Consider the following 12208-nt stretch of genomic DNA (forward strand, 5'->3'; position numbering starts at 1 on the left):
TGTAACCAGTCGAAACGACATTAAAGGAGCCAAAATCTCCGAAGACTAGAAAGAGTACAAATGGGTTATGCTTGTATATTATCCAAGCTCAATCAAGTAGTTGCAGTCATTCCTACACCTGAAAGATATGGGATACAAATACTTTCCGTGGTTGCGTGGCATATTACGCCTTCTGAAACTCCTGTCTGGCCGGACATGGGGATTGCATCCTTCTACCGTCCTCCACACCTACAAATCCCTCATCCGTCCTATCCTCTGTTATGCCAGCATTGCCTGGATCTCCGCCCCCACCCGCTTTTACAAGGCCCTCCAAATCCTTGAACGCTATGCGCTCCGCCTTGCCTTCCGTATCCGCCTTCGTTCCCCCACGCGGCTCCTGTATGAACTGATCCCCTTCCCCCACCCCCTCCTGTTCCTCCAACATCTCCGCATCCTTTACATTGTCCACAGGCTTGATCCCCCCCCCCCCTCTGGTTTCCTCCTTCCTCTCCACCCCACGCCCGTTGCCATGCCTCTATCGCTGTATCCCTCCCTATCTCCACCTCCACACCCTCCATCTCCTTCATCAGGGCAATTTCCAACGCCTCCCCCTCCCGGATGACGAACTTCGCCGTGACATCTACCCTTCCTTCCAACTATAACCTGGCCTTGTCCCCCCCCCCCCCCAGGGCTCCCTTTTTTCCTCTTCCCTCCTTCTCCCAGAGCGGATTTTCCTCCTTCCCCCCCCCTCCCCCTGAGACCCTGCACCCCATACTTGCCTCTTTCCTTCCCACGTCCCTCCCTACCTGGCCCTCTTCAGCGTGCCCCCCGCTCATCTCCCCCATCTCTTCCCCTCCCTCCCTTCTTCCAGTCTCCCTCCTCTCCTTGCGCCTGGCAGATCCTCTGTCTTGATCATCGTCAGTGTGCCACATCAGTGTGTTTAGTGCTGTTTCTCCTGTGTGTCAAGAGGTGAGATTTTAATTGTGTACTGCCTTGAGGTTCGCCATCAGTGTTTGTTATGTGCTACACCATCCGTCGATACCTTTCATGCTCCAGTCATACTGTGCCTTGTGTTCTTTTAATTGTCGCAGTGTGTGGCTTTTTGTGTGTGCTGCTTTAAAACAGTTTTAACAGTTTTTTTATCTCCATTTTACGGTCACCCCGTTTTTTGTCTGTTGTCTTCCATGATGATCCCCCTTTTTATATCTATGTTCACCATATTCTCTCCTTCGTTCTTTTTAAATGTCTTCTCTTGTTTGTTCTATGTCGTTCGGCTGAAGAGCAGCGCATATGCTGCTGCCAGCCCGCCCCGATGGGGAATTGAAATACAATAAAGAAAAAAAAAAAGCGTGGCAAGTCTGTAGTTTCTGTTTTGTCAAACTGCCTTTTCTCAACACAGCCACTCCATGTATCAACGGTGGACAGGGGTTGAGAAATCCGTACGAACATTGCATGACAACACCCTATGTCTCCACTGCACCGGGTACGACCACTCCCTGGATTGATGACAAGCTTTTTTATTTAATTTACTTATTTATTCATGTGTTTAACCTGATCTCGTTAGCACCACCAGGCCCTCTCTTACATCTGACCACACTAACAATATCTTTTTTACGCCATAGTTACCTAAGAAATAGAATTTTTAATACAACAAACAGTAGTAAAACTGTTTCGGCGTAACGCCAAGTGTCGGCACGAAGATGAAGAAAGCAAGAGCAGAGGAGGAGGTGAGGCGACGTCAGCCAACAGCCCGCTAACAAGGACTGCACCACGAGAGGAGTGGCCTGTAACTGAAGAGAATATGAGGGTCGCTCCTGCCAGCCTCTGCCGGACAGTGGAAGACGCGGACACTAGTAGAGCCGCCATCCTCACTGTTATACTGAGGCTTGTGCCCTTTATTAATTGCTTGTATGGACACTGTCTTGCAAACCAAAGTTAAGTATTGTCAATCTACTTTATTGTAATAAAAACCATTAATGTGATTTGCTTGAATTGTTTTATAGCTATCCGAGAAAGCAGCATCCCTTAGGCACCCTATAAGAGACGAATGGGCAGGACCCCCCCACAAAAACGATTTCAGTTTCTGCAGAAACAATGTGAGTAAATAATACTGGCTAAGGACTAATAAAGATAATGCTCGCAGTACTTCTACGACTGTTGCTGCAACTAATATTGATAATAGTATTAATAATAGTAATAATAATAATAATAATCATCATCATAATCATAGTGATAACTACAATAATAACAATAATAGTAGTGCAGATGTAAAAAGAATTTATAGGTGTACAAAACAGATACTTTCTGATATAGCGAGTTCTGGTGAAAGGAAATTTAAGGTGACTGTACCAGCTACTGGCAAAAAAGGAAGATCTACTTGGAAAGAAGAAAGTACAGGGGCAACGAATGCATACAGGGACAGTGGTAATCGGCAGATATGTCATTAACTGTCTTCTGAAGCTAGAAATGTTATTCAGTTCTCTGATAACGAGCGAGAGGTTATTCCAGAGTCGAGTTCTTCATACTGAGAAGAACTTCGACAATGTGGCGGAACGGTGAATGGGACAGAAATGATTTTAATCTTTGTTGATCCATTATGGATCAAGAAAGAAATGATTTTACTCTGATGGCAACGGATGTTTGTACCATGTTGTTCAGACAAAATCGTTAAGGTCGAGGAGAGATGTGAGAGTCAGTGTCTGTTGATGAGGAAGTAGAGAACGCAAGCGATATGGAAATTTCTGCGCTTGTCTGCATGCATCCAGGATGGTTGTGCATATGACGGTGAAATCTGAATAAAGAGTCGAGCTTCACAGACATAACGAACACTTAGATACAACCTGAGATCACCCTACTCGTGGCATTCGCAGCTGGACAAAATTGACGACGTACAATGAGAACAGTACAGGAACTAATACCGAACCCTGGGAGACTTCGCCAAAAATTTAGGCTGTTAAATACGTGAAGTAAAACGTCGACTTCGACAATGTGAAAGGTTTTGCTGAAGTCTAAGAAGCACATGATGGTCGCCTCTTGTACATCCAAGGCAACCTCCAGCTCATCCGTTACCTTATTGCGATGTTTACGAAAACCTGATTGCATTTGGTTAAGTACGTTGTCTGTAGTTAGGTAGTTTATTAGATGGTCGTGGACTGCGTGTTCTAAGGTCTTGGACACTGCAGGAAGGACGCAAATCGAACGCCAGCTGGTACTGTGGCAACGTCCTTGTTAGATAGTGGATTAACTAGTACCTGTTTCCTGGCCTCAGGCAAAACTCTTTCGGATAAAGGCTGGTTCAAGATACCTATTGTAGTCGGTTTTAGTGGGCCAATAATAGGCTCCACTTTGTGGACTGTGATGCCATCGTGTTCAGTAGACGCTGATCCGATAGACATGATGGCTTTTTTGATATTGCAAGTGATATGCATTGGAGACAATTTTTCGTGGCTACTGTCGTTTACTACCATAAAGCAATAAATGAGTGTTTGTTTTGCGGTTCGGTTGTCGTTGTGGGTAACTTCAGGTATCGACTTATCTCTGGTGCAATGGGATCAGCTACAGCTTTTGCTTTGCCTGTACCAAGACGGCGCAGGTTTTTCTATAGAACAGCTGGTCTATTTCTGTTGTCAGTTAATGTATGGGCATACCAGAGTATTGTATTTTTCACAGCTTGACAGATGAGTCTGTTTTGCTTCTGCTCGTAAGCAACATGATTTTCAGGCCTATGGCACAGTTTCTACGCGGCGTCTCTTACTGCAATCCATCCATCTTACCGCTGGTAGCGTCATATTCGATGGTGAACAGTGTGCGGGAAGAATTACTCTTAGTAAAACTCTTAGTGAATCCGTCGCCTCTGTCTAATTTCATCTTCATGGTCATCTCGCGAGATATACGGGATATATTACAATTAACAGCAAGAACTGACACTGTTGAAAGTATACGACTATCCATTTAACAAGGACTAACAGAGGAGCCGTTTGGTAGATACTGTGATATGTGGTTACCGCCCGCTACTGTATTCGCTGTGAAATATTATTCTAGTTAGTAAATACGTACCCTGCCGCAAAAAACGGGTACACTCAAAAAAAGACCATTTTATTGACAAGCGAGGTGACAAATAGTTCGTCATTGTAGAAATATGATAACAAATTCGGACCAAATGATACATACACGTCTCTAACTCTCCAAATGATAGAAACGTAGGTTTGCCTTTCCTTAATCTATTTTCTAAGATAAGTGATAGGGACAGTATTGCCTCACGTGTTCCAGTATTTCTACGGAATCCAAACTGATCTTCTCCGAGGTCGTCTTCTACCAGTTTTTCCATTCGTCTGTAAAGAATTCGCATTAGTATTTTGCAGCTGTGATTTATTAAACTGATAGTTCGGTCATTTTCACATCTGTCAACACCTGCTTGCTTTGGGATTGGAATTACTACATTCTTCTTGAAGTCCGACGGTATTTCGCCTCTCTCATACATCTTGCTCACCATATGGTAGAGTTTTGTCAAGACTGACTCTCCCAAGGCCGTCAGTAGTTCAAATGGAATGTTGTCTACTCCCGGGTCTTGTTTCGACTCAGGTCTTTCAGTGCTCTGCCAAACTCTTCACGCAGTATCGTATCTCTAGCCATCCCTGCATAGCCATTTTGCACTTCCTGTCGATATCATTTTTGAGACGTTTGTATTCCTTTTTACCTGCTTCATTTACTGCGTTTTTATATTTTCTCCTTTCATCAATTAAATTCAATATTTCTTCTGTTACCCAAGGATTTCTACTAGCCCTCGTCTTTTTACCTACTTGATCCACTGCTGCCTTCACTACTACATCCCTCAGAGCTACCCATTCTTCTTCTACTGTATTTCTTTCCCCCATTCTTGTCAATTGTTCCCTTATGTTCTCCCTGAAACTCTGTACAACCTCTGGTTTAGTCAGTTTATCCAGGTCCCATCTCCTTAAATTCCCACCTTTTTGCAGTTTCTTCCGTTTTAATCTACAGTTCATAACGAATAGATTGTGGTCAGAGTCCACATCTGCCCCTGGAAATGTCTTACAGTTGAAAACCTGGTTCCTAAATCTCTGTCTTACCATTATATAATCTATCTGATACCTTCTAGTATCTCCAGGATTCTTCCACGTATACAACCACCTTTTATGATTCTTGAACCAAGTGTTAGTTATGATTAAGTTATGCTCTGTGCAAAATTCTACCAGACGGCTTCCTCTTTCATTTCTTACCCCCAATCCATATTCACCTACTATGTTTCCTTCTCTCTTTTCCTACTCTCGAATTCCAGTCACCCATGACTATTAAATTTTCGTTTCCCTTCACTACCTGAATAATTTCTTTTATCTCATCATACATTTCATCAATTTCTTCATCATCTGCAGAGCTAGTTGGCATATAAACTTGTACTACTGTAGCAGGCATGGGCTTCGTGTCTGTCTTGGCCACAATAATGCGTTAACTATGCTGTTTGTAGTAGCTTACCCACAGTCCTATTTTTTTTATTCATTATTGAACCTACTCCTGCATTACCCCTATTTGATTTTGTGTTTATAATCCTGTATTCACCTGACCAAAAGTCTTGTTCCTCTTGCCACCGAACTTCGCTAATGGTCACTATATCTAACTTTAACCTATCCATTTCCCTTTTTAAATTTTCTAGCCTACCTGGCCGATTACGGGCTCTGACATTCCACGCTCCGATCCGTAGAACGCCAGTTTTCTTTCTCCTGATAACGGCGTCTTCTTGAGTAGTCCCCGCCCGGAAATCCGAATGGGGGACTATTTTACCTCCGGAATATGTTACCCAAGAGGACGCCATCATCATTTAACCATACAGTAAAGCTGCATGCCCTCGGGAAAAATTACGGCTGTAGTTTCCCCTTGCTTTCAGCCGTTCGCAGTACCAGCACAGCAAGGCTGTTACATGGCCACATCAGTCAATCATCCAGACTGTTGCCCCTTCAACCTCTCAACAGATACCCCTCCGTTGTGGTTGCACGTACGGTACGGCCATCTGTATGGCTGAGGCACGCAAGCCTCCCCACCAGGGGGGGGGGAGGGTGGTATTGAGACATAAGACTCTTTAAACAAACAGACTAATACACTGTGTTTTAAGCCGCTCAATTTCCCGCTGCGGCGGAGGGCCGGAGTCGTAGCGTGCAGGTTTCGGTGACCGCTGATGCGGCGACGGCTCATGTTGCAGCGGAGAGTCAGGCAGCGTATTCTTCCATTCAGTGCAGTGCGAGTGACTCACTGCGGCGGCGGCGCGGCCTTCTCCTTGTGCATTCGCTCGTTGCTTTACTAACAAGCGGCCACGGCGTGGCGCGGAGTGCTCCGTCCCGGAATCGAACCAGCGACCTTCAGGTTCGGCGTCTTCTGGCGGAGTTCATCAGACTCAACGTTCACAGGTGACCCCATTTGGTGAGGCCGCAGTCCTTTAGTCCTCATCAGCCGCCTGGGTAAGTACCGCTCGAGCTTGGGATGGCACCTTCTGCGTTGACGTATTGGCGCGTACCATCATCGTCTTCTGTGGAGCAGCGTAGCGGCAAGGTCGTTTGAGCCGTGGTAAAAACTGCTGTTTTGAAGAGCGCGCCGCAGCGCGTAGTGTGAAGCAGTAGCCCTCGGTTTCTGGCGGTGCCGTCGCTGTGGCAATCGCAGTTTTGGTGTCTCCCTCTGGTGGGAAAGGGGTAAGGTTTCCGGTTCACGTGCATTTAAGGGGCTCTATAAGCTCGCCAGTGGGTCAGTCTGTGTCAGTCTCTCGTCCGCATTTGTTAGGCAGTTCGTGTCCGTCTGTCGTTCGGAGTGCTAGTATGTCTGTCGTTCGGATCAACATTCAAAGCTGGCAAAATGAGTCTTTCGACTCCGCCAGTAAGAGAACTCAGCAAGTGGTCGCCCGGTCGGGGCTTAGTTCCTGCATCTGGGTCTGCGCGAGTTGTTCAGGCAATGGTCATTGGCGGTTGGATCGATCGGTTGGTCGGTCGCGCACTGAGACGCAAGATGACTTGTCCGTCGTAGAGAGTCGGCGAATGTGAGGTCCCCACGTCAGTCCCGTCGGCCGCGGCGCATAGCAGGGGTAGTGACGTCGCGGTCGACACGAGAGCTACAGGAGTCAACCCACGACATGTCTGGCCGGTGCGAGCTGCGACGCCGTGAGACGGGAGATCGGCGCGCCTTCCTGCGTCCCTTGAAGCGGCTGGCAGCGGACGGTTCGGGAGAGCGTTTTGGGGGTGCTGCGCCAGGTGTTGTCGGGGAATCGCAGTTTATTAGAAGTGATTGGTGATATGTCGTTTGACTTACTCCTGTTAAATTCTAATTGTGTTCTTGGTGAGGTCACCAGCCGTTTTGCTTTGGGGTCCTCCCACCATTCTTCCCCGTTTGCCCACCCGCGGGAAGGTGTTTTTTTATAAATTGGGTAGTCCGTTTTTCCCTTGTGGAGTAGGAGCGGGTTAGAGCAACCTGCGGTTGAGGTTGTTCGGTAATCTCCCTATCAATCTACCGTACGTTAGTAGCTGCCTCTGTCATGTTTGTCGGATTTGATGTGTTAGCGAATTTGTTGCTTGGAGTGTAACGGCCTAATACCTGAAATATGTTTTGATCTGTGGAAACTTTGATATTACTGCCTGCGATCTTGAGAGGTAGTATCTGCGTACTGCAGAGCATCTTAGCTATTGTTTGGCCAACGCTGTAGAATTTTATATAAGATTGCATTTCATGGGCTGTTATTTAAATGATCATTTTAGTATATAAAGTTTCCACCCTTTCACCGTAAGTTCTTAGAAGTTACGGTGAAAGAAGTTAAAATCAAGTTGCGCCTTCGGTGGCAAGGTTAATATTTTAATTGTTAGCGTTTGTACCATTTCCATCCCTCCTACAGGGCGGGGGGGATGCATAGTTTCTGTGCTTGTATAAATTGTTAAAACTCTTAGTTTAAAGTATTCTGCTGTGCTGCAGATTTTCACCAGTGTAGTGAGCGGTCGTAACTACAGCCGGGTCAAAAGGGAGCGGCAAGGTTCTCTGCCCAAAAGCTCATACAGTCAGAACTTGTTTCTTTCTGCCTCTGAATACATTGTATTTTTGATATTTAGAGGGTGCTTTCTGGTTATAATTTTAATTAAAGTGAATAAAATTCTCATTTGTTAAAAGAAATTTGGTTATGATTTCATCAGTTGCCTTGGCAACTACTTCCATGCTTACACTGTGTGATAAAATGTTTTAATGTTCTTGATGAATTGCTAGTAAATAAAATAAATTCTTAAGAATATTCTTTGAAAATAAATCACGGTTCATCGTTATAGCGAAGTATCACGTCCGCTGGCTAACCATCGGTCCGTCCGTGCATGCGACGTTTCTTCGTGTCTTCTTTCTCCCCTCGAACGACCTTCTCAAAGGACCACTTCACGCCCCTTTGTCGGAGGTATTTATTCGGTGTCTTTGCCAATGCTACGAAGTTTCTAGGGCGACGACTGAGTCTTCGCTCGTTGATCTATCACTTTCGGCGGAAACGTGACCAATGTCGACACACGTGCCCGGCTTTCCACTGTTTTACCTCCATACTGGCGTGGTTGCGCATTGTCCTTTAGTCGTCTTCCGCATCAAATGGTTCAAATCGCTCTGAGCACTATGGGACTTAACATCTATGGTCATCAGTCCCCTAGAACTTAGAACTACTTAAACCTAACTAACCTAAGGACATCACACGACACCCAGTCATCACGAGGCAGAGAAATCTTCCGCATCGCCAGATACGTCACGCACGTGAGTTCAGTATGCTGACAGTTCCTGGATGTGCGAACTGCGCTCGTCGTTGTTCTCCTCGAAACCATTGCCCGTTTGCTCGGTCGTTGATCTGGCGAAGTGGTGACAGGTGCTGCACAAACTTTCCTCGCCTTCACACGTTGGGCAGAAACGTCACCAATGTCGACGCACGTGCCGGCCTTCACCGTTCGACTGCTGCCGCTCCCGTATATTGTGGGTTAACGTTTCAAAGTCTCTGAAACGTTCATTTAACCTATGATGAGTCTTTACGTATTTTTCTGCTTTGAACAGCCATAAATAACACATATTTATTAAACACGCTACACATTGTCCGCTGCCCGCCCCTCTCCTTTGGGCGTCTAACAAAAGTCACCCTGTATATGACAGAGGAGAGCGTTCACGGGCTCAGTCTCCTGTCAGAGTTTCCAGCGACAGACCAGTCTCCTGTGACAGAACCTATCGATCAGATCGTCGATATGCACGGCGTAACGTAGTAAATTATTACGAGTTGTCACCTGGCACTGAAAGCGTAGCTTGCAGTGGAGCTGGGAGGAGAGCAGCTGTTGGTTCTCACGCTGGCGCAGCTGGCGCTGGCTACTGCGCCCAGCGAGCGGTGTGGAATACTACTAACCATTAACCGATCTCTTTCGTACTTAGTATAGCAAATTCTATGTATAACACAACCATACTGTCAAAATTTCAAATCGATAACTTCCATACTTTCGGAGATAAGTTTTTTTACCTAAAACACACAGTAACCGTGCTGGCGTTGTCAAAGTGAGTTAGGCACTGTAATGCATTCATCTATGGTAGCAATTGTAACTACAACCAAGACATTACAGAGTGCAAATTTTAAGTTGACAAACCAGAATAACTCGAAAAATAAGCTTGAAACCAAAAAATGTGTAGAATCCAAAGTTGATTATTTTCGAGTGGGCATCTGCTGGTGCTAAAAAATTAGCCCGTCACCCCAGCCTCCTGAGGGTGGGGCGGGAGGCAACTTTAAAATTTCAAATGGGGAACCCCCATTTTGTATTGCAGAATCAGATTCTACATAAAAAAAACTACGCACATTTTGTGTTAAACATTTGTTTTGATTCTTGGTAGTTGGCGCTGCAATTCAAGAAAATCCATGTTCTCATCTTCGCGTGTTTGCAAATGTTGACCCACATATTTGGGTCAACATTTGTAAAACTCTAATTCCTCTCTGTCAAACCCCACCCTATGGGGAGAGAGGGAGAGTTTTAGTTTTAGCGAATCAAAATTTACGAATAAATAAGTATTTTTTATTTGTCCGTAACCATTTGCCATTCAAACCACCAGTCAACTTAAAATTTACGCCCTTCGTATTTAAAGTACTCCGTCTTCAGGCCACGAGTGGCCTACCGGGATCATCCGACCGCCGTCTCATCCTCGGTGGAGGATGCGGATAGGAGGGGCGTGTGGTCAGCACACCACCCTCCCGGTCGTTATGATGGTTTTCTGAGACCGGAGCCGCTACTACTCGGTCGAGTAGCTCCTCAGGTGGCATCACGAGGCTGAGTGCACCCGGAAAATGGCGGCCTGGATGGTCACCCATCCAAATGCCTACCACGCCCAACAGCGCTTAACTTCGATGATCTCACGGGAACCGGTATATCCACTGCGGCAAGGCCGTTGCCTCCTTTGCATTAACATAACCTAATTTTTTTATGTTAATACAAAGGGCGTAAATTTTAAGTTGACAAACGGTTTGAGTGGCAAATTGTTACAGATAAATAAAAAAATAATTATTTATCTAACATAATCTAATTTTCTTTTGGTACAGAAGAATGGTGAAGATTAGATGGGTAGATAACATAACGAATGAGGAGGTATTGAATAGAATTGGAGAGAAGAGAAATTTGTGGCACAACTTGACTAAAAGAAGGGATCCGTTCGTAGGGCATATGAGGCATCAAGGGATCACCAATTTAGTATTGGAGGGCAGCGTGGAGGGTAAAATTCTTAGACGGAGACCAAGAGATGAGTACACTAAACAGATTAAGAAGGATGAAGGTTGCAGTAGGTACTGGGAGATGAAGAAGCTTGCACAGGATAGAGTAGCATGGAGAGCTGCATCAAACCAGTCTCTGGATTGAAGACCACAACAACAACAACAATTTTCTTAGTTTCATTACCACGCAGTTCTAACGAATTAAAAGTGCATTGAAAAAATCATTATTTCATCATGTTCTGATTGTGTGAGTGTTTTGGAGAGACTGAGAGATAAATGGAGGACATACGTAAAGTGAGAATTCGATATTGTATTAAAACTATGTAAGTGTATCCGTGAGAAAGTTGTTATGCAACAGGGGAATTTGTGACGCATATCCGAGTCAGCTTGATTTTGTAAAAGGCAGCCAGAAGGGGCTTGGAGTATTCAATTTAACAGTAATTAATTTGGTGGAAAGGAATTGTATTTTGTTTTCATTAAAATTTATTTAGTTTCCGCATTACGAAATTTCTAGTCTAAATTACTTGTGGTAATGTGATTGGCTGACATTACAAATACCGCAAGTATGGAAGTGTTCGGGATGATCTGATTGGCTGCTTAACGTCCTAGCCAATAGGAATTCAGTACTTCGCGGCGCGCCTGAGTAGGGCTCCGTGCCTCAGACGTATGAGTCCAGGTAAGTCACGCGGGAGGCGTCTTCTGGCGAACACTTATGTTAAACCGCACTGACCTAATTTGTACCAAAATGAAGCTGTTCACCCGTTTGATAAGTTCTTGTGTCGTTGATGAAAAGCGAGTACAAAATTATTTTGTGGAAGTTTGAACTCTTTCAGTGATTTATTTTAGGAGATATTTGCTTGTGAACAGTTCAAGTTGTACATAAACTTCAGGTGGCGTGTTTCGTGCAAATAACGAGACATTGTGGAGAGCAATTCCTTACAGGTAGCCTACTCAACGACTGTGTGTGTTAAAATGCAAGAGCCATGAGTTAGTGAATGTTCAGGACGTTTAATACTAAAATGTAGACTTTCACGGCTGGAAATATCATGTCCATTGCAATTATCCGGGCTGTTATGTCGTGGTCGGTTGATGAATTTTGTCTCAATTCGCAACGTTTCGTCTCCGACTGCGGGAGACATCTTCAAGGGGGTCCGTAGGTCGATGGAAGGTCCAACACACCCACTGGCGAGATTCATCAACCGACCACGGCATAACAGCCCGGATAATTACAATGGACATTAGGACGTTTAAAATATCGGGTGGGACTAAATATCTTCTGGCAGCTTTCAAGTGTGAAATTGTTACAGAGACAGTCAAATACTGCATACTTAATGCCTAGATATTAAATATGGACTTCGTAGCCATTTTCCTTGTTTTAAAGACTATGACCCAACTTGAAGGAAATTTAGACTTTTTTTTTTTCAAACGAGTCACGTAAGCATCCCAAACACTCGATAGTTTAACTAACTTTCGGGTACTACCCATGGACTG

The sequence above is a fragment of the Schistocerca cancellata genome, chromosome 5, assembly GCF_023864275.1.
Source record: "Schistocerca cancellata isolate TAMUIC-IGC-003103 chromosome 5, iqSchCanc2.1, whole genome shotgun sequence".
Classification (NCBI taxonomy): domain Eukaryota; kingdom Metazoa; phylum Arthropoda; class Insecta; order Orthoptera; family Acrididae; genus Schistocerca; species Schistocerca cancellata.